General features: G+C 48.8%; 1 long non-coding RNA gene across 1 annotated transcript; it reads right to left on the bottom strand.

Annotated features, from left to right (window-relative positions):
- Positions 1-12,951: 12,951 nt before the first annotated feature.
- On the bottom strand, positions 12,952-17,769 carry LOC122492906. The gene is made up of 2 exons (XR_006299786.1): positions 17,236-17,769; positions 12,952-13,123 (listed from the first exon to the last, which is right to left on the bottom strand). It is a non-coding gene; the product is annotated as an uncharacterized LOC122492906 (long non-coding RNA).
- Positions 17,770-23,822: the final 6,053 nt, after the last annotated feature.

The following is a 23,822-nucleotide window of genomic DNA, read 5'->3' on the forward strand; positions in this document are numbered from 1 at the left end:
TCTGTGCTGACAGCTCAGAGCCTGGAGCCTGCTTCAGATTCTGTGTCTCCCTCTCTCTCTGCCCCTCCCCCGATCTCTCTCTCTCAAAAATAAATAAACATTAAAACATTGGGGCGCCTGGGTGGCTCAGTTGGTTGAGCAACCGACTTCAGCTCAGGTCATGATCTCACGGTTTGCGAGTTTGAGCCCCGCATCAGGCTCCGTGCCGACAGCTCAGAGCCTGGAACCTGCTTCTGATTCTGTGTCTCCCTCTCTCTCTGCCCCTCCCCAACTCATGCTCTGTCTCTCTCTGTCTCAGAAATAAATAAACATTAAAACATTTAAAAAAAATAAAAATTAAAAACGTAAATCATTTGAACGGGTCAGACAATAACATGATAATTTAAATATTGGCTTCCTTTCTTGCAGGCTTGATTTGCTTGGTGACCAACTTACTAGTGACTAGTTAACTAGGTAGGTCATTCAGGCGAGTCAAACTAGCGCAAAAGAAACATGTTGCTTTCAAATATACGTGACAGTAGTAACACATGCACTTTCTTAAACTCTCCTGCTAAAATTAAGTGTAAAGAGGACAATCGCCAATCTTAAAGTCCTCCCAGTTGCTGCAAATCATCACATGCTTTTGAGGTTATGTCGGAATCCTGTTTAATTTAACATTTTTCTGCCTGTTTTGCAGACTGACCAAGTACTTCAGTTTTTAGGGCTGGTTGGCTCTTAAAGAATCCTTTCAGAGCAGTGCTTGGAATATAACATTATAAGCTTCTCCACAACCGAAAATGTGTGTGTGTGTGTGTGTGTGTGTGTGTGTGTTTGTGTTTAAACCAAACCTCAAAAGCTGATAACAGCTGCTTAGAAGTAGTATTTATTTCAGAATCATGCGTAAACGTGAGAATAACTTAAGTATGGGTCCTAGTTTAGTTTTTTTATGTAATTGCACAATTGTATTTATGCTGCTGTTGTATTAGAAAAAAATTTCGGGGCGCCTGGGTGGCGCAGTCGGTTAGGCGTCCGACTTCAGCCAGGTCACGATCTCGCGGTCCGGGAGTTCGAGCCCCGCGTCAGGCTCTGGGCTGATGGCTCAGAGCCTGGAGCCTGTTTCCGATTCTGTGTCTCCCTCTCTCTCTGCCCCTCCCCCGTTCATGCTCTGTCTCTCTCTGTCCCAAAAATAAATAAACGTTGAAAAAAAAATTAAAAAAAAAAAAAAGAAAAAAAAGAAAAAAATTTCAATATCACCTTGAAATAGAAATGTGTATTTTAAGTACTAAGGCAAAGGTAAATGAAAAACACTTTTTAAATTCCTTTTTATTCATTTTTGATAGAGAGAGGGAGGGAGGGAGGGAGCGTAAACGGGGGAGAGGCAGAGAGCGAGGGAGACACAGAACCCGAAGCAGGCTCCGAGCTGTCCACATACAGCCCAACTTGGGGCTTGAACCCACAAACTGTTAGATCATGACCTAAGCTGAAGTCAGACGCTTAACCCACTGAGCCACAGGCACCCTGAAAAACGCTTTTTAAATGTATGAACTTTGTTTATTTTTCTTCGTAAGAATCATAAATGTTAGCAAATTACCTATAACTGAAGTGATTAGCGATTTATCAGCAAGGTGGTTTGGTCAGATATTATACACAAATTTTGGTGTGCTCTAAAATGCTTTATTGCACTTGTGACATTTTCTTATCTAACCTGAATTTACATTCCATGTTGCTCACCCGGTAAATGTAGTATTATTAAAGTAAGTGAGCGCATCAAAAAATAAACCAGTAAATCAATAAATTAATTGCTTAAAATAGGAGGGTGTTACCAGCCTTTCAGGATTATGGTGAGTTTTGAAAAAAAAAAAATAACACCTGAAAAGTAGCCAATATGTAGCAAATATTCAATGAACAGTAGGTATCACTGATAACAGGAGAAGGAGAAAGAGAGAAAGGAGAAGGAAGAGTAGGATTTAATCTTAAAGCCCTTGAAGACTCTACGGCACGCACAGAAGGTCAGGGTTGGGACGGAAACCGGGAGTGGTCCGGTCTGACTGGAGAGAAGGCTCTATCTTGGGACACACAGCAGGTAAGGAGAGTAGGGGACAGCTGCAGACCACTTTCTGAGCACTATTCTAAGCCCTTGTCACTTACTAATTAGGTTAATCGTCATGAAAACCCAAGAGGCACACGCCATGATGACCACCACTTACCATTCTCCAGAGAAGGAAACAGAGGCACAGAGAGGTTGGGTAACTTGCCCGAAGTCTCACAGCAAGTGCACTGGCAGAGTCGGACGGGAACACAGGCACTCTGGCTTCAGAGCCTCCGCTCCTCACCTCGGTGCTCCACCAACTGCAGCCCCCAAATAAGGGTCACACTGAGTGGCTTTCATGACAGGACTGGGAGTTTCTATCCCACAGACACTGCAGATTTACTGGCACAGGCCTGGGGACAGTGAGAACATTGCATAAGCCCCTGGTCATTGGTGAAATAGCTGTGGAGTCATCCCAGGAACCAGATTTTCATCCCATATCTTCCCATGGGAACAGAACCTCCTGTGTATTTTCCAAAGGGGAAACCAGAGAGCCGGGAAACTGTATTTAACCCCACTGAGAGATGAGCTAATGGTGCAGGAGAAAAAGTGGAAGTTAAACCAAGCTCCGGGAAAAACTCGTACGTGTTTGTGAGACCCTGAACTGCGCTGCCGTAAGAGGCCGGGAAACCTCCTTTTCCAAAGAAGGCGGACTTTCACTCGTCTTATGACGGCTGAGGGGTTGGAGGAACACACGAGCCCCTTCCAAAATGAAGGTGTCTCCAGGAAAGAAGGAATGTGTTCTTTCAATTTCAAGTCACACAGCTGTCTTGCCCCACCAAAGACCTAAAAAATCATAGCAAAGACGTTTCAAAGCTAACAAAGAAATACCAACCAGTTCTCAGAAACAAAAGGACAATATACAAGCGAACCAGAAACTTGGAGGGATCCTTCAGAAACGCAAACAGATGATGGGCTCAGATCTGAAAAGGGACAGTATGGCGCAGAGCACACGCACCTACGATACCTGTGGCACACCCAGGGCAAGCCATCGCCGCTCGGCTAGACTGTAGGAAGGGGACTGTGGCTGGAGATACCACTCGGGGGTGACCTCAGGAAACAGTGCGGGCTGTGAATGAGGACACGGAGTAGAAGGACTCTCCAGGGAGAAGGTACTCCAGGTAGAGCGAAAAGAGATAAGGACAAGGTTACTAGAGGATGGGCAGAGGGAGGTGATTCCATTCAATGACCATTCAATTTGTTGACCATAACCCTGAACCTCACCACTTCGATCACATCCCCAGAAGGCTTACTGCAAGACACTGCTTGTTGTGGAGAGGAGGGAGGATGTGCCAAACAGAGAGCACAAGATGTTTAGTGTCCATGGGGGCTCTTGCTTTCTTTGTCCCTTCCCTGCTGTCCCACACTGGTGTCATTTCTCCAGACGTGACCTTGCTCTGAGGCCTCCGGCTCAGAATGCTAAGCCAGCCACCGCCCTTCTCCACACGTGAGGGCCTTCAAAGCCCCAAGGCAGAGATCAGCCAGGGTGGCGGCTGGGACTGAGGCCCTCAGGGGGACAGGCCCTGGGAGACAGATTTGGAGCAGAGGGGTCTTCTCCGGTAACTGAGTTGGTAGCAGCCATGACTTGACAAATATGGGTTCCACCCACTCCACGCCCAGGGAGATCCAATCGGAGGCTTGGAGAGAAGAGGGGAACGCTGCCGGTTGTAGGTGGTGCGCTGGACGCTGACACTAGCTTTCACTCCCTCGCACTAAAATGACAGCGATCGGATCGCGAGAAGGTAGAAACCCACGAAAATGATGGGGGAAGTAGAGGGGATGAAGCAACATCATAGTGCGGGCTGGAAAGCTGATGGAAGAGTGTCACAGGCTTAGGACACCAGCGAAAAGCTGAGTGATAACATGGGCAGGTAGAGAGCCCCAAAGCAAGTGGGTTTATACCGCGGAACCCCCAGAAGCTTGAGAACAGGCAGCTTCCCTTTCCTCTGGAAGTGGGTGTGAAGGTGGAGCCAAAAGGAAGAATGATTGGTCACGGGTCTGTTGAATGACCCAGCCGATTTGAAAATCAGATGCCCACACAAAACCCTGCGTGCAAACGTCTACAGCAGCTTTGCTCCTAATTGTCCTGGACCGGAAGCCACCGAGATGCCCTCCCATAGGTGAATGGATAACCAAGCAAACAAAATGGTGTATCCACATGATTGAATATTATTCAGTGATGAAAAGAAAGGAGCTATGAAGCTCGGAAAGGACATGTGGAAACTTAAACGCACACTGCCAAGGGCAAGAAGCCAGTCTGAAAAGGCCTCATACTGTGTGATTCCAAATAGATGGCATCTTGGAAAAAAAACACAACTCTAGAAGAAGTAAAAAGGCCAGTGATTGCAGAGAGTTGGGGAGGGCTCAATAGGTAAAGTGGGCGGGGGGAGGTGAGGGGAGGGGGGCTCCTAGGGCTGCAAAACTAGTGAAACTAGTCGGTATGATCCTGTAGTGGTGGATTTGTCAAAACCCGTGAAACTCATTCACACGAGGAATGAACGTTAACATATGCAGATTTTTAAAAAAATCATCTAGGAGGTCATCAGATCCCGGGACGGAACGCAGAATGTGACGAAACGATCTCACTGCATTACACATGCATGAACGAACCTGACTGAAGGGGTTGGGCCAAAGGTGCTGACCTAAGTAATTCTGGAAATGACAGAACATAAAGACAAAAGGAGCCATATGTAATCACTGTGCTCTAGTCGTGCCCGAAGCCCTCCCCACTGGAGCACAGGCAAACATTCTCACAGCTCCTTACACGGACTTGAGTGCTGAGGTAGATGGATGGAGACTGGCTTCTCGCTGCCGGAGGAGGAGGTTACAAATACGCAGGGAGAAGAGTCTAGAATGATCCATTTCTTCGGGCGCCTGGGTGGATCAGTCGGTTAAGGGTCCAACTTCAGCTCAGGTCATGATCTCACAGTTCATGGGTTCAAGCCCCGCATTGGGCTCTATGCTGACAGCTCAGAGCCCGGAGCCTGCTTCGGATTCTGTGCCTCCCTCTCTCTCTCTGCCCCTCCCCCGCTCATGCTCTCTCTGTCTCTCAAAAATAAATACATGTTTAAAAAGTATTTAGAATGATCCATTTCTTAATGGATCTGAGTGGGAAACAGCAGTGTGAATGGATATTTAGCTTCTGTAGATATCATACAGAGGGCTACCTAGAGAAATATTTTATAGGTATGTATCTACACATGGCATCGTATACATGCGGATGGGTTTTGCTACTCTATCAGCGGAGCAGACCTGGGAGCAACAACATCCCAACATCCATGCACACACCCAGTGCCCAGATCCTGGTCTCTAACACTGTCCAGTAAAAGGAACAAGGACTTTTCAGAGAAATGGCTGATTCTACAACTGGGGCAGGAAATAACACAGATGAGCCAGGAGCATCTTGTAGTGCTAAAAAGTAAGTGTTCCCTCTCCCTCTCTCTCTCTCTCTCTCTCTCTCTCTCTCACACACACACACACACACACACGCAGTGATGGGGACACAGGAACCAGGTGAAAGAGCTCCTAATAGCCAAAGCTGGAACGATTTGTCCAACTAAATAAAGCAGTACTGGATTACAACTCAAGGCATAAAATAAAAGCCCATGGGTCCATACTGCTATAAATGGCTAAATAAACAGAATAGTCAAATCTCCTGTACCGAAGAGTTCCAAACAGTTGATGTCGAAATCTGCCCTCGCGGAGGTGGACAATAACTCCCCAGTTCTTAAATACGGGTTGTGCACGGTGACTTCCTTCCGAAGATCACAGCATGGGGGATGGGAGAAGGTGGAAAGAGCCACTTTAGGGTGGAGAAACCTGACCAAGAGCACCTCAGCCAGGTGAGCAAAGTTAAGACCATCAGTGATAAGCCGTGTTGATACTATGTGATCTGGATAAAACATGATGAAAATGGCGCTGTGTTTCTGTGGTCTTTCTCTCAAGAACACATAATTCCTTTCTAGTCACTAGAGAGACAGCAGGAGAATCCCAGTTGAAGGACAGTCTACAAAATACCTGACCAGTACGCCTCAAAATTGTCAAGATAATCAAAACCAAGGAAAGTCTGAGAACGGTTATAGCCAAAAGGAGACCAAGGCAAAACGACTGCTAAACAGAAAGTTTCTTTTTTTAAAATCCACGGAAACAACAAATGCTAGATAATGTTAGCTAGAACCCAGAATACTCCAAGAATCGACTCAACGAAAAACCATAGAAATGTTTTCTGATAGGAGCGTTTTGTTCAAGTTCATTCATTGTAAGTACAGACCAAGGGTAACACAAACTGGATTTTTGGATGAACATATGACAGAAAAGCATACAGTTTTAGTAAAGTCTTATCTTGGAATGACAGAAATAATTCCATCATATTGTTATTAAAAGGGACTTATTAGGGGCACCTGGGTGGCTCAGTCAGTTAACATCAGACTTCGAATCAGCTCATGATCTCGCGGTTCAAGAGTTCGAGCCCCACATGGGGCTCTGTGCTGGCTTTGGATTCTATGTCTCCCTCTCTCTCTCTCTGCCCCTCCTCTACTTGTGCTCTGTCCCACTCTGTCTCTCAAAAATGAGTAAATGTTAAAAAAAATTTTAAAGGAGTTATTAAAAATTAATGTCAAGTACATATACTCCTTTATCATCACTTCTGATTTTAAAATTTAAGTCCACATGGGGCGCCTGGGTGGCTCAGTCGGTTGAGCGTCCAACTTCGGCTCAGGGCATGGTCTCGTGGTCTGTGAGTTCCTGCCCCACATCAGGCTCTATGCTGACAGCTCAGAGCCTGGAGCCTGCTTCGGATTCTGTGTCTCCCTTTCTCTCTGCTCCTTCCCCACTTATGTTCTGTCTCTCTTTCTGTCAAAATTAAATAAACATTTTTTAAAAATTTTATAAAATTTAAGTCCACAAACACTATAAAAAGATGTTAGATGCTATTCTTGTAGAATAGAAAACACTGGGGGAAGGGGCACTTGGGTGGCTCAGTCGGTTGAACATCCAGCTCTTGATTTTGGCTCAGGTCATGATCCCAGGGTCCTGGGATCGATCCCTGTGACGGTCTCCACGCTGAGCATGGATCCTGCTTAAGATTCTCTCTCTCTCCTCTCTGTCCCAAAAATAAATAAACGTTGAAAAAAAAATTAAAAAAAAAATTTTTTAAAGGGGCGTCTGGGTGGCGCAGTCGGTTAAGCGTCCGACTTCAGCCAGGTCACGATCTCGCGGTCCGGGAGTTCGAGCCCCGCGTCGGGCTCTGGGCTGATGGCTCAGAGCCTGGAGCCTGTTTCCAATTCTGTGTCTCCCTCTCTCTCTGCCCCTCCCCCGTTCAAGCTCTGTCTCTCTCTGTCCCAAAAATAAATAAACATTGAAAAAAAATTTTTTTAAAAAAAGATTCTCTCTCTCTCTCTCTCTCTCTCTCTCTTCCTCTGCCCCTCTCCCCCACTCAACGTGCTGTCTCTCTAAAATGAATAAAAAAGAAAAAAAATTTTAAAGGAAACATTGAAATGAAATTTTCCCTTTGGAACGAACTCTATTACACACACACACACACACACACACACACACACAATCTCTAAGAAGTTTAACCCCAAGATACATTCCCTCCCTCACTACACAGGTTGGGGATGGTCTGTTCTCCACCTCAGCAGAAGCCTGAGGCTTCATTTTCTGGAGACAATAAAACGAGAACATCCAGACAAGAGGACAGCAGCATGGATGGGTATGGAGTATCACAATGGAATTCAAGGTAAGTTTACTTAATAGATGTTGAAACCTCCAGTCTTCTTCCCCAACTCAGATCTCAAGGCATCAGCAGCGAGGCTTATCAGACCCAGACCCAGATGGTATAGACACTCCCTGACAAAATGTCTGGCCCGATTGCCTAGAGAGAAGTTCATAGTCACCAAGCAGCACTCCCCAAAGACACCCGCACACACATGCCCGCACACACGTGCACACACGTATACAAGCGCACAGCATCCAGTGAAGATGTGGGGGTCCTCCTCAGACAAGAAGACAGCCAAGAATCTCTTATCTTTTGAGGAAAGCCTCTCCAAAGAAGCAAACGCAACCTGGAAGATACAGAGGCTGTGTAGGGAGAGGAGAGCATCAGGAAAAATGGCCCTGACTATCTTCAGAGAGATGGGAAGGAGTATGGCATACATGAAACAAAAAGAGGACCCATTGGGGCGCCTGGGTGGCGCAGTCGGTTAAGCGTCCGACTTCGGCTCAGGTCACAATCTCGCGGTCCGTGAGTTTGAGCCCCGCGTCGGGCTCTGGGCTGATGGCTCAGAGCCTGGAGCCTGTTTCCGATTCTGTGTCTCCCTCTCTCTCTGCCCCTCCCCCGTTCATGCTCTGTCTCTCTCCGTCCCAAAAATAAATAAACGTTGAAAAAAAAAAATTAAAAAAAAAAAAAAAAAAGAGGACCCATAAGAAAAATACCCAGAGAACAAAAATGAGCCCTTAGAAATTAAAGCTGGAGTCAGAACAAAAGTTCGGTACACAAGGAGAATGAAAAGACATGCCCAAGATGAGAGAAAATATTTCCAAAACACACATGTGCTAAAGCCTTGTATCTAAAATACACAAAGGAGTCTTGGGGCGCCTGGGTGGCTCAGTCGGTTGAGTGACCAACCTCGACTTAGGTCATGATCTTGCAGTTCGTGAGTTCGAGCCACCCGTAGGGCTCTGTGCTTCCGACAGCTCGGAGCCTGGAGCCTGCTTCCGATTCTGTGTCTCCCTCTCTCTCTTCCCCTCCCCCACTCACACTCTGTCTGTCTGTCTCTCTCTCTCAAAAATAAATAAACATTAAAAAATTAAAATATATATATATATACCAAGAAGTCTACAAAGAAGTCTTAAAACTGAACAGTAAGAAAACGAACAACCCAATTAAAAAATAGGCAAAATAGGGGTGCCTGGGTGGCGCAGTCGGTTAAGCGTCCGACTTCAGCCAGGTCACGATCTCGCGGTCCGTGAGTTCGAGCCCTGCGTCGGGCTCTGGGCTGATGGCTCAGAGCCTGGAGCCTGTTTCCGATTCTGTGTCCCCCTCTCTCTCTGCCCCTCCCCCGTTCATGCTCTGTCTCTCTCTGTCCCAAAAATAAATAAAAAACGTTGAAAAAAAATTTTAAAAAAAATAGGCAAAATATCTGAACAGATTCCTTCTCAAAGAAGATATACAGAGGTCGAGTAAGCATAAGAGAGGATACTCCACATCACGTGCCATTAGGAATTATAAATAAAAATAACGAGACGCCACTACTCGGTTATTAGAATGGCTAAAATCCAAAACACTGACAACACCAAGTGCTGGCGAGCCTGGGGAGCAACAGGAACGCTCGTTCATTGCTGGTGCGAATGAGAAGCGACGCAGCCACTTTGGAACGCAGTCTGGAAGTTTCTTAACAAAGCCAACCACCGCCAACCACACAATCCAGAAATCGTGCTCCTTGTATTCACCCGAATAGGTTGAACACCTGTGTCCACACAAAAACCTACACGTGAATGTTTACAGCAACTTTATTCATAATTGCCCCAAACTAGAAGCAACCAAGATGTCCTTCAGCAGGTGCATTTAGGAAGTATCAATGCGAGCAAGTTATGTTGAAATATGGAAGTAAATACCATATTGTTAAGAAGAACGGGAAAGAACTGTTAAAAAGAGTTGGAAGTCATTGCTTTGGGAGAAAAATAAATAGTGAGGGCAGGGTGGGAAAGCTGTTTTTGTCGCAGCAAAAGAACAATTGGCTTCCTTGACTATGTCCATGGATAACGGTGATAAAAAATAAAAACAGGAAAAAAGAGAAAAATAGAAAAAGAACTGGAGAGGGAGGAGAAAGCTCATACGTAGACTGAGCACCGCTGACCCAGCACGGTTCCAGACACCTCCTCGTGCTTTTCCTCAGTGAATCTCCCCGCACCACACCACATGCCCCAACCACAAAGCATGCATCACGTCTTGTAGGATATAGGTGATACATGAGCAGCCCAGAGGCACCGAGATCCTGCCTGGAGATACACGTCTAGTGAGAGAAACTCAGTCCGTGCATCTCCCTGTTCCCACCCCTTTGGGCAGCTCTTACCAGCATGTTATTTTTCTTCTGAGGTAGTTCCTCTAAGGAGTCAAGGTCTGGTCCCTTCCCCAAAGCCTTCCTCCAGCCCCTGCTGACTTGGGAACATAACTCTGTCAGTGATTTAATTCAATCCAGATGGAGGGCTCCACTTGGCTCTTCAAGCATGCCTTTGGGGAGTGCTGAGATTTGCAGATAAACCTTGCCATGTCAGAGAAGAACAAGAAAACAGGAGGGTGACAGCATATGATGGTTGGGGGTGGGGGGAGTCATTTAGGGATGAGTTTGAACCTGAAGGAGGAGACTCCTGCACAGCTGTCAGGCCTGTGGCCAGGCTTTGGGCCTTGGGCCACCAGCCCAGAATCTTCAAAGCAGAGACTCGTGTGCTCCACCCATTCACAAATTCCCCAAACACTTTTGAATGCCCTGTGGCAGGCACTGGGGTGGGAGCTCGGGGTGCAGCGTTGAATCAGACACAAACCTCTGCCTTGAGGGATCCACGGTCTAGCAAATGAGACGGTAAGATGGGCAGACATATGGGTAACCAAATATTTATGATCCAGTGGGATCAGAAATAAACATTATAGTAGAGTCAGGGACAGTACAGGAAAAGAGAGAGTCATAGTCTCGAAGGAATTGACATGGAGCTGGGTTATGGAATATGAACAGGCACATGCCAAGGCAAGAAGTTGGAAGGCACACCCCAGGCAGAGAAAAGAGCAGGTGCAAAGGCATAGTGGCCTGCATGGATGGTGAATCATAGAGGCAGGGTGAGAAAGAACTCTTGCTTGGAACAGCCCCATAGAGCTCAGAGGACCGGGTGTCATGAAATATGGCCTCCATTCCTGGTCCTTCCTCGTGTTATCACCTAAGGAAAGTCACCTCCTCTTCAGAACCTCAGTTTCTTCACCTTTTTAATGACGAGGGTAGTTTTGAATTTTAAAAAACAATATGAAAAGAATATATTACATTGTGTTTTAAAAAAAAAAAAGATATGTTACATACATGTGTGTGATAAAAAACAAGTCTCTTGGTCCAGTCCTGCCTCCCTCTGACTTACCTCCCCAAGGCAAACTCTTTTAATCATTTATGTTTTTGTTTATTTAGGTGGTTAGCCTCTAAAAATCTAAATCAAATGTTTATGGATCTGTTCCTTGATTTGCCAACTTTAGGTAGTCTATTGACTTCATGGTGTGATAAAAAAGAATTTGGTTCACAGAAACTCCCTCCTTTGTCTCTTCTTCTCTGTTCATTCTATCTATCTATCTATCTATCTATCTACCTATCCATCTCTCATCTATTTATCTATCATCATCATCTAATTCTGTCTTCTAGTGGTTACATTTGAACATTGAAACATTGTACCTATACTTCTATGTCTTGTTTCTCAACTTTATTCAGTAGCTCAACAACTCGGAGAATTTGACTATTAACTCCTCTGATTTTTATTTCGTTGTCCCCCACAACTCCAGTCTTTCATGGACTCTACATGTATTTTTTTATATTGTCAAGATGATTAACACTGGTATCTGTCTTTAATCATCACTAAGTTTCTATGCATCGTCTACAAGTTGTTTTAAAAAATCAAAAATAGCATTTATATTGTTATGACTGTATTAATATCATTTATTATGGAATCAAAAGTATGCTATAATTACATTGCCTCTATTGTTTTTCTTGCCTTTTTTCCCTGGAGTTGATAACTGCCTTTCTTCCTTGCATTGCCTTTTTTTTTTTTTTTTTTTTAGTGTTTATGTATTTATTTTGAGAGAGAGAGGGAGAGAGTGTGAGTGGGGGAGGAGCAGAGATGGAGAGAGGGAGAGAAAGAATCCCAGGCAGGTGCCACACTGTCCGCGCAGAGCCAGACGTGAGGCGCGATCCCACAAACCACAAGATCATGACCCGAGTTGAAATCAAGAGTCAGATACTTAACCCACTGAGCCACCCAGGTGCCCCCTCCCTTGCATTATCTTATTTTGTCCTATCCCTAAGTTCTATCCCAAGGATAATATAAAATCTATGGAATTTCTAGATTGTAAGCTCCACCAGGCAGGCATTTTTATCTGTTTTGGTCAGTGCTGTGTGTCCTCAATCTTCTCTCTTGAACCTGAAATCAGAATGATTTTTATCTACCTCCCAAAACTATTTAAAAGTTCAGTTGTACCGGGGCACCTGGGTGGCTCAGTTGGTTGAGCGTCTGACTTTGGCTCATATCACGATCTCGTTGTTTCCAAGTTCGAGCCCCGCATTGGGCTCTGTGCTGACAACTCAGAGCCTGGAGCCTGTTTCAGATTCTGTGTGTCTCCCTCTTTCTCTGCCCCTCCCCCACTCATGCTCTGTCTCTCTCTCTCTCTCTCTCTCTCTCTCTCAAAAATAAATAAAACATTAAAAATTTTTTTTTAATTCAGTTGTACCAAAACAACTTTTTTTTTTTAACTTGATTTTTTTCTTTAAGTGTAAGCAATCTCTACACCCAACATGCGGCTCAAACTCATGACCCGGAAATCAAGATTCTCACGCTCTTCTGACTGAGCCAGCCAGGCGCCCCAATAAACTTATTATGTTTTAATTTTATTTTTTAAATTTTATTATTTTTTTTTGTAGGCTCCACACCCAACATGGAGCTCAAACTCACACCCCCAAGATCAAGCATTGCACGGCCTTTTGACTGAGCCACCCAGGGGCCCCTTCAAAACAACTTAATAAATGTCAAGTACTATAAACGTAAAATGACTTTCGTTATTTCTACTTAATTTCCTTATTTTTACTCAAATGTAGTAATCCTCTCCATCACCTCCCAGGCTAATGATGATTCAACATCTGTGTGCAGTAATGAGAAGCTCACTTTCTATATTTGGGCATCTCTGATTCCGAGAACATCTTTCCTCTGTCCAGTTTAAAAGGATCTCTCCGTAATTTCTTGCCACTCTTCTTTCCACGCGCTCTTCTTTCCAAGGTCTCTGATTGTCAGGCAGCCTGTTGCTTCCTGGGTCAGCTGTTCAGAAATAGGATCCCTGGGGGCGCCTGGGTGGCGCAGTCGGTTAAGCGTCCGACTTCAGCCAGGTCACGATCTCGCGGTCCGGGAGTTCGAGCCCCGCGTCAGGCTCTGGGCTGATGGCTCAGAGCCTGGAGCCTGTTTCCAATTCTGTGTCTCCATCTCTCTCTGCCCCTCCCCCGCTCATGCTCTGTCTCTCTCTGTTCCAAAAATAAATAAACGTTGAAAAAAAAATTAAAAAAAAAGAAATAGGATCCCTGTATCATGACCTTCTTTGGGCTTATCTCTAAGAAAGCATTTTACTACAACTCCTCCCTTCCTTCCACCCACCATGCAGGTTCCCAACCTTCAGCATCTAACCATGCGGCCCAAAGGGCGGTGTCTCCAACTGCCCACAGGCTCAAGGCCCATTTCAACATTTACAGTAAACATGTGACTGAGCCGAAGTCAAACACTTAATGGACTGAGCCACCCAGTTGCCCCCTTAAAATTTGTATTTGATCATTTTATTAAATGATGAGTGATTCCCGGGGCACCTGGATGGCTCAGTTAAGCATCCGACTTAAGCAACAGGTCATGACCTCACAGCTCGTGGGTTCGAGCCCTGCATCGGGCTGTGCTGACACCTGTTTCAGATTCTGTGTCCCACCCGCCCCCCCGCCACTTCCCCGCTTGTGCTCTGTCTCTCTCTCTCAAAAATAAATAAGCATTAAAAAATGTGTTTTTTTAAATGATGAGTGATTCCCATGTCAAGGCTCCAGGAACATTTTTGAGAAAACCGAAGTGCAGATCAGATAATATTTTAATGGGTTTCTTGGAAATATTAACAGTTAGGAACCTCATATAGTCTTCTAGATTGGGAATGTGGGGGTGGGTTTGCTTGTAGGCCCTTGAAATCCAAAAGCCAGGAGCCACCGGGCTAAATAAATGGGTGGAGAATGGGAATCCTGGCGGTCTCCGACTTCCGGGGCAATGCCCTTAGGTCCTCTCCGAGCGGTTACCTTCGCTGCTCTGGAGGCCAGCCCGGGGCAGGGGGGAGTGAGGCAGGGCAGCCTTGATTGTTGAGATGGTGAACTGGGAAGGGACCGGGGGCCAGCATGCTGGGGCTTTGGCTACAGAATGGGCTCGTCTTGTGCAGGACTGGAATGAGCCTGGTCTTTTCCTCTCTTGGAAGATGTCCTCCAGGAGGTCCTGTGCCTGTACTTCTCCCCAAGAATGAAGGGAGGGGATAAGTTTTGTTATACTAAGATAGGCACAGCAGAGCATCCAGGAAGTGACAAAAGAGAAGATATAAAGTGGAGTTATTTGCCAGAGCTCTGAGACGCCCCAGCCCTGGGGGTGGGTGTGGGCAATGTTAGAGATCTGGGAGGCCTTCCTGGGGAAGGAGGAGTCAGTTGAAGCCTGTGTGTCCAGGTGAGAGTTAAGAGGAGGTATAGAAGTGGCAAAGTGCATGATGTCCACAGGGACTACGGAGGCAAGAGTCGGGTCTGGCCTGAGGGTAGGTTAATTTGGGGAATGCTACGTTTAACAAAGTCACACAGTCTTCTTTACCACAGAGCTTTTAACATGGTGGTATGACCTGTGAATCTCCAGGTTTCAAATATTCCATGTTCCCGCAGTCGTGGACCCTTTATTTAGAAACTGCTGCGGAAACTAGGGAGAAAACACGAAGAGGCTTGACGGGTTAAGATCACGACAAGCCTGACTGAGGTGCTCGGTCTTTCCTGTGTGCGAGGAAGGTGGGCTGAATACTAAACATGCAGATTCCCGGGCCCCATCTCCTGATGAGAGCTGGGGAGCAGGGCCCAGGAATCTACGTCTAACAAGGCTGATGCCCACGTGAGGGTTCTAGTGACCACACTTGGAGAACTGGGAGTACAGATGAGACAGTATCAATGCTCAGAGGGCCTGGAAACTACAGCTCAGACGGCAGTCACGGATTCAAGCCTCTGTCGGGGTAAAGGGCTGAGAGCTGAGAGCCTGTGGTCACTCCACCTCCCCCTGCTTTAAGGGATGGGGGTGGGGAGAGCTGAGCTGCCTACCTTCCCTAGAGCAGAGGAGGTCCCAGCAAAGCCACTCGTCTCCCCCCTGGTGTCTGTGATCAGGTACTGCAGGTCAGGGCTCACAGACCCAGAGAGCACCCGCAGCAGCCCCAGGAAAAGTAAGCGGACAAGGCTCCCCTCAAACCTTGCTTCTTCCAGGAAGCCTCTCCTGACTTCCTCCTCCTTTCTACGCTCCTGCAGTGCTCATTTCTGAAACGCACGATCTCCCTTGGCTACACCTCTTCCTGATGTCTCTACAACGGTCGTTTTCAAGCTTATGCAAACACTGATAGCTTTGTCTCATGAAGCGGGGCGCCTTAGGGATACTGTCGACAGCTGAAGGTCTATGGACTGCAGTTAGAGGTACAAAGACAGCAACCGAGGGACAAATACCAGCGATATAGCTGGCCAGGGAGAAGGGGGAGGGGAGTCAGAAATCTCCCATCCATTAGGACTCAACTTCAATAAAGTAGATTAATCAAGAGACAGCAGAGGGGCGCCTGGGTGACTCAGTCAGTTAAGCCTCAAACTCTTGGTTTGGGCTCAGGTCATGACCTCCCAATTTGTGGGTTTCAGCCCCACAGGGGGCTTGCTCTGACAGCACAGAACCTGCTTGGGATTCTCTCTCCCTCTCTCTCTGCCCCTCCTCCGCTCATGTGCACACATTCTCTCTCTCTCTCTCTCTCTCTCTCTCTCTCTCAAAATAAGTAAACATGAAAAAAAAATTTTTTTAAAGAGACAGCAGAAAGGCTACCTACTGTCAGGCTCATTTATATGACATTGTGGAAAAGGCAAACTCATGGAGACATACATTAGCTCAATGGTTATCAGGGCAGATTGGGGGATGAACTGAAGAGAGTAAATGCTTTGCAGTCAGGCTTGGAGGCAGGAGGAGGGGTGGGTTAGAGAAGGCTCCAGAAAGCACCCTACCTCCGTAGACCACATGACAGTAGTGGAGAAAGATCAGCCTGCTCAGCCAGCACACAGAACTCTCCCAACCCTGCCCTGGCCACTGACTAATGTCTTAGGGACGTGACAGGCCCAGAAAGTACACTGCCAAAGATTCCTTGAGCAGTGGGTCATAGGATCTCAGGGGGGAAAATGAACTTAACAGTAAAAGCAGCTGACTTGATTAGAGCTTCCCATGTGCCAGGTGTGGTGTGCTACAGGGTTTACATATATTATCTCATTTAACCTTCACAACAATCTATGGAGTCATTATGCCCCCACGCAACAGAGGAGTGGACTGGAGTCCAGAGATGTTAGGTGATCTGCACAAAGTGACACAGCTAGTAACACAGAACGGGACTTGAAATCAGGAACCTCTGGTTTCAGAGCCCTAGGCCTCAACCACTACTGCTCTTTACTGCCACACAGGCCACCTCCCATCACCCCAGTGACAGGGGAGTCTCTTCCTCCGCCTTCCTGCAGGGCCCCTATCCTGCCTTGGTTTGCACACATCTATTGGCAGGTACTCACTATTTTCCCAGGAAGATCATGCTTAAATGAACTTAAAGTTGACTTCTGAGTACATCCACCCACACTCAGTCACCCCTTTGGGGCCTGAGATAGTTGTTGGTGCTGCCCGTCAAACATTTCCACCTGCTCTTGGGCACTGGGTAGGATTGTACTTCCTAGCCTCCTGAAATTAGGTATTCCCACATGACTTCCTCTAACCAAGGAAATGTGAACAGACACTTTAAAAGCCAGTGTAAAGTTCACCACATTCCTATGCTGCAGGGTTTGGGGGACTCATGTCTGTCTGGAGGAAAACCCACTTGGCTTGGACTCCCCTCCAAGTGACCAGGATGAGCAGAGCCCCCCCCTCTCAAAACTGCCCTGATCTGTGCTGGGTGCAAGAAATAAGTCTTAGCTGGGTAAGCCTGAGATTGGGGATTGTTCGTTACAGCAGCAATGCCTCGCCTATCCTGGCTGGCTGGGTCCCACAGAGCAAGTCAATCTGCTCGGGGCCAGCAACAACCCAGCCTCCCCCAAGTCTTCGCTAAGTTATGTAGCCCCAGTTTTTTCAGCTGAGCCTCCCATGACTTGGTGAGCTGACTTCTTACCTACCTGCTCTTTTCCTCTGGACACATCGCGATGTGAGAACTGGGCACAATAGTCCAGGAGCAATTGACAAAGCCTGTTGCCTCCTCCCTCGTCCTCAGTGCCCTCCCCTAGTGATGCAGCCAATGGTTCCACTGGGCCTTCATCAGGTAGATAAGGTAGTCCCAGCCGCCGATTCTGTTCCCACCTGCCTGGTCCTAATTCTTTGGGCCCTGGATAAAGAGAAGGCTCAGGATTTAGAATTAGACTGACCTGGCTTTTAATCTGGACTTTGCTACTAACTTAACTGGGTTACTGTGGGCAAGTTACTTAACCTCTCTGAGCCTTTTTCTCAAACGAAGGACAGAAATAACAAGACCGATCTTGACATAGTTTTAAGTATCAGGTAAAGTACCCAGAATCCCCCTGGTGTCCAGTGGGTCTGTGCAGATACTATTTCCCTTCCTTTCCCCCTCACCTCCTTCTCCTTCAGGCTCCCAAGATGGGGAAAGGGGAAAGCATTTCTGGAATGAGGCCCCGGGTGATTCCTATACCGCTGCTGTGCCCTAAACCAAGTCTTAGGCCAGCCAGGGCCCCCCCGCCCCACCCTCCCTTTTCCAGGTCGCAGCTGTCTGCCCCCCCCCCAGTCCCCATTCCAGGGGGCTGCCCCATGGGGCTGGGAAAGAAGGAAGTGGACTCTAGGCTGCAGATGTTCAGAGCTCAGAGAAGGCTGCTGAGCTAATCCCGAGGCTGCTGGCAAGGCTGGGCCAGAGCCTCAGAAGTAGGCTTCCAAGAGGCCCTCTCCTGCCTGCCGGCTGCCTGTGGCTCGGCTCAAATTTCCGAGGCCCCCAGCTCAGGAACAGCTGCGTGGCTTCCCCTCCCTGCCTCCGTTTTCTCTTCTCTCTTCCCCCGACATGAGTCAAATGGACAGCGGAGCAGCGCTAGCCAGGGGTCTGGATGGAATCCAGACGTCTCCCAGCCACTCGACCCAGTTCTCTGAAGCCTTTAGGAGCTCAGACCCACGAGGTTTTGGGGGCCTTTCAACTGGGGGACACATTTCCTGCTGCTCTTCGTTTGGCGGAAAACCTCGGGCCCAGCTTTGATGCTCGGATTTTTGTCTGCCCCTCTGCTCCCTGGCTGGGTGGGCTTTTCAAGATAAACTCTAGCCAGTGTGGGGGAGCGGAACGAGGCTTGGAACTGGGGCCTCTTAGTTCAACAGCAACCCTACCTCTAAGCCTCCCCAGCTTCCTCCTCCCCCCAAGTCTCTGCTTGCCTCTTCCAACTGCCTCCTGGGGTGCTGGCCTTTTGACCTCTCTTCCCCATCATCACCCCATCATCACCACCCCCAGCAGAGGGGTGTGCATGTGGGTGCACGTGCTCGTGTGTGTGCTCACTACCATTTTCTGGATGCTTGTTACATGAAAAGCTTGCTTTATTTTATCCTCCGTCATCTCACTTTTTCTCTCTGACAAATACGGAAATGGAGAAGAGAGGGTGAGAATCTTGACTTATTCATGGAAGTAGGAAATGACAAAGGCAGGGTTTGATCCCAGTTTTGATGTTCTGATGACCTCTGAGCCCACTATGCCCTTTCTCCAGCCAACCATGGGGCCTGGTAAGGACCAGATCAGTCACCTGCCCGGGAGCATGCAGGGCAGCTGCGTGATTTATCCCCATCCGGATACTGAGCCCACATCAGCCACAGATGTGTGTATGCCCTTTCAGGGTTGAGTTCGAGGAGATCCTGATTGAGCTAGTGGGGGGGACCCCACCATCCCAGTGTGCCGGGATGGAACATGTGATGGGGTGGCAGAATCTGTCGTTCTCGGCCAGGTCCCCAGTCCCTGGCACAGGACTGTCCCTTTTTGTGCTGGGAGTGATTCCAAATGAACATAAGGGGACTTTTCATGAGTGACCTCATCCACCGAAGCTGGTGTCCACCAAAGAAACTGGGTTCTGAGCCAAGGCGGGGGAACGCCTGCCGTCACGGGTTTGTTGAAGGACTACGTGGAGGGGTCCACCAGGTGTCTCCTAAGCTGTTTTCAAGGGTAATTTTGACTCTATGCAATCTCTGCCTGTAATTACAAACTAAGTCCAAATATGAAGAGCTGTCCTTTCCTCCCAGGGAACTTGTCTCTAATGGTGGGATCCCAGGACAGGGGAGAAGTCCTAGGAAGGACTGGAGACCTGGGGTCTTTAGAGAACCGGGTCCCCAGAGCTCCCTGTTGCTTCTCCCCATCTAGGTTTTTGGTGTGGGGCAATGTGGGAGCGTTGGACAAAGAACGGGATCTGGGCTCCAACGTGGCTCTGCAGAGGGACCCTGAGCAGGTCACTTATCGTCCATCTGGGCCCCAGCTTCCCCATTGGACAGACAAGGCTGTTGGACGAGTAATCCTGCTGAGATGCTGGGGCCCCTGGGGGCTCCTTCTGGGATGGGCAGGGCCCTGAACCCCAGCCTAGGGGGCAGCACTGACTCTAAGACCACTGTGTCTTGCCTGAGGCTCCCAGAAGCCTGTGCCCACTACTGGTGCTTGCTTCTGGTTCGGGGCCAGCTGCTAGACCTGCTTCCAGCGACGGTGTCATCACTTCATTTTCCAGGTGAGAAAAACACCTGTGTTGCCTCTGGGGCCTTCCCCTTCCCAACACCTCCATCCTCCCTCTGTCCCTCTGTTGTGATGTCCCCGTGTCCTGTGTCTCGTGTCCTAGCCAGGACTGCCCTTCTGCAGAGCCTCAGGTCCAAGTGCCCGCAGGACCCCCCATAACCAACTAGGCACCCCCATTTCCTCAAAGAACTGCCCTCTGCCCTCTTCCTCTCTTTCAAAGTCTACATTTTGGCTTGAAATAGTCATGACCCCAATTATCCTTCAATACCAACTGGGTCACCTTGGAAAAGTCACCTCAACTCTGAGCCTCAGCTTTGACATCTTGAGATAGGGGCTCTAATAATAATAGTAATTCCAGCAGTGACCTCATGTTGGGTGCTTATCATGAACCAGGCTGAAAATCAAGTCTTTACATACAACTCAACACCAAAACACAAACAGTTTGAGGGCACCTTCGGTTAAGCACCCAACTCTTGATTTTGGCTTAGGTCATGATGTGAGATCGAACCCCAATTTGGGCTCTGTGCTGACAGCATGGAGCCTGCTTGAGATTCTCTCTCTCCCTCTCTTTCTGCCCCTTCCCCCCTCACAGTAAATACACATTAAAAAAAAATCTGATTAAAAAACAATCAGAGGACCTGCATAGACATTTTTCCAAAGAAGACACAGAGATGACCAGCAGACACATGAAAGGATACTCAACATCACTCATCATCAGGGAAATGTAAATCAATTGACCACAATGAGATGTCACCTCACACCTGTCAGAAGGGCCAGAATCAAAGCAACAAGAAATAACCAAGTGTCGGTGAGCATGTGGAGAAAAAGGAACCCTTGTCCACTGCTGGTGGGGTACAGCCACTATGGAAAACAGTAGGGGTTTCCTCCAAAAATTAAAAATTAAAAAAAATTAAAAATAGAATTACTATATTATCCACCACTGGGTATTTACCCATTGAATATAAAAATACTAATTTAAAAAGATACATGCACCCCTATGTTTATCACAACATTATTTACAAGAGCCAAGATATGGAAGTAACCCAACTATGCATCCGTAAAAGAATGGATAAAGAAGTTGTGTGTGTATATACACACACACGCGCACGCACACACACACACACACACACACACACACTGTAATATTACTCAGCTGTAAAAAATAATGAGTCCTTGCCACTTGCATCAATGTGGATGGAGCTAGAGGGTATTATGCTAAGTGAAGTAAGTCAGAGTGCACAGCAGCAAAAGCCAAAAGCCCCTCCATCATCAATCAACCCTTGGGGTGAGCAGAGTCCCAACCAGAGTCCTCCCCATAAAGTGTTAGTCCTCTCATGGGGACTATGATTGCCAAGGAGCACATCACCTGCTTGCCGGGGCAGCGGCTGGGCAGTGCGTCCTGGAGAGTCTGACTTGCTTTGGCCTTTATTCAGATCCCATGGCCCCGGGGCTGAGGGACAAGGAGATGGGAAGAGAAGGAAAGTGGGAAGGAGGAAAAGGGTGAGAACAAGCTCCCGTGGGAGCCTCTGAAGCTCCATCACATACTGTGATGTATGAAGCCTAGTGTGCCTGAGCCCCCACAAAAGCCCTCCTGAACACCATCAACTGGACAGGGCTTGGCCTGTTTAGGTGGGGAAACTGAGTCCCAGGGATCAGCAGTGGCTTGCCCAATCTGCAGCCGCACCAGGGATCAAACCCAGATCTTGTGATTCCCAGTTTGGGCTCGCTCTGCCTTCTCGACATCAGCGTGGCGCCTGAGTGCAGGCTTGGAGGGGATGTTCTGCCTCCCCTGTGGGCCCATTCTACAGTTGGGGAAGGAGATGAGTGGGTCGGTCTCCTTCCATCAAATGGGCAGGGGACGGAAGAGCGAGAGCTGGAGCTGGGGCCCTTGTTCCAGCTGCCCCCTACGGCCCCTGCAAGCTTATTCTGCCCTAGCAGCTTCCCTCTCCATCCTTAAAATGGAAACTTTATCTCCCTGGCAGGTGGTTGTGGAACCCAATGAGACCAACCATACCTACGGAAGGGAGTTGCAGGCTGTGACGCCGAGGGGAGACAGGCATGCTGCCTCCTCTGGCTCAACGTGGCCCTGGGGAAGGCGAGGTCAGGCTGTCCTGTTCTGCTGGAGGAAGGACTGACCCAAGTGCGTGTTTACCTCACCCGTCTCTGCGGTTGGCTTTGGGCCCCAGTAACACACTTAAACCAAACCCCAGCTCCTGGCCTCGGCCCCCAGCTTCGGGAAAGAACTACACGCAACGTGCCTTAATCTGCCCACCTCCCCGGACTTGGGCTAAATTAAGTGCATCCCAGGCAGTAGTTCCGTCCCTAGAAACCGAACACGCTCTTCTTCCCTCCCCCCCTCCCCCCACGCACAGCTGTCCCTTCCATCAGGCCAGGTGGCTGCCAAGTTGACAGGCCTCCCAGCCGCGGCCCCGGAGGCTGTCCTCTGGCCCCTGGCTGTCCCTGGGTGGTGAGTGGGGGGACAGCAAGAGGAAGGGAGCTACCCCCAGACCCTCACCACAGCCCAAGCCCAGGTGGAATGTTGAGGCTAAGCCCCGCCCACCCGCCTTCCCCTCTTCCTTCCACACATACTTTTCCAGCCCCTCCAGGCTCCTCCAGGCACGTGAAAGACAAAACGGATCCCTGCCCTCACGGAGCTTATGTTCCCCTGAGGGGGACCAAGAGGGAGCACACTGGCTATAAAGTAAGCAGCATTAGAAGGTGCGAGTGTTACCCCGACAGAAGAGAAAAAGGAAACATCCGTGAAGGGGTCAGGATTGCGGTGGGGCGGAGGGGGCAAGCACTGCAGGCTGAATGAGGGAGGTGTGGACAGGCTTCCCGGGGAGGAAAACAGCTGAGGAGGCCTCCGGACCCCCTCCCCCGAGCCCCCACAAGCAGGGTTAAGGTTGGAGATGGCCGGCATCTGGCGGTCGTTCTGACTTTTTGCAGGGGTGGGAGGGACATAGAGTTGTTGACATGGCTATTCTGGGTCAAGCTAGGGGAACAGCTTCTCCCTGTCCTGGGCAGGGAGGAGGCTCTCCTGCGGGTGTAAGAGCCCCTGGAGCTCGGGGGGGCCCAGAGGGAGACCCGCGGTCGGGATGAGGCCAGCGTGAAGCCCCCGCCCGTGCCAAGCATTTGGGCCTTATTTAAAACAAAAGAAGCCCCAGTGGACACACGCTGACACAGGCCTTCGCTGGGCACGCCGAGCCACGTGGCGGGGGGGGGGGGGGGGGGGGGGGGGGCGGGGCAGCCACAACACGGGTGCTGCGAGAGGCATGGTGTTTGTCCCAGACCTGCCCTCCCCTTGTACATGCGCTCCCACACACTGTACCGCACAGGCTCACACACGTGGCACAACACACACCCATCCACACGATGAGAACACGCCCACCACACACATGCCCACGCGTACCGCACCACCAGACTCCGAAGGACCCCCTGTGCACACTCACACAGACAAATGCCACGCAGCGGAGACCCACAGCACATATACACGTGCCGTATACCCACGCACAATACGCCACAGACCCATCACACACACACACACGCACACACACACACGCACACACGCACAGGCCTACACAAACACACGCATAACTGCACATCGCAGACCCACCCACTGCCACAAACACACAGGCCACCCCCGGCCCCTCAAAACACTTTGTCGTACATAAGGCACAGGCCGAGAGCATCTAAACTAGCTGTCCAAAACTTTCTCTGTCACTTACGGAGCCGGGCGGGTTCTGACCTCCCGACTGGCCCCGATGAGGTATCCATCGGGCACCCACTGTCTCTCTGTTCCAAGGCAGCACAGAGGGAGAAGGTCAGAATTTTCTATGTGTCACTTCATAAAATGCCCACTCATGAGGGACCTTTTCTTTCATCACGTGGGGCTCTCTGGGACAAGGGGAAGGTCGTCTGGCATAAATACCAGAAATCAGGTTTCACTCCTAGCCTGTTGGCTACTGGGTACATGTGTGTGTCACTGGGTAAGATACCGTCCTCCTCTAAACC

The sequence above is a fragment of the Prionailurus bengalensis genome, chromosome D2 (assembly GCF_016509475.1).
Source record: "Prionailurus bengalensis isolate Pbe53 chromosome D2, Fcat_Pben_1.1_paternal_pri, whole genome shotgun sequence".
NCBI lineage: Eukaryota > Metazoa > Chordata > Mammalia > Carnivora > Felidae > Prionailurus > Prionailurus bengalensis.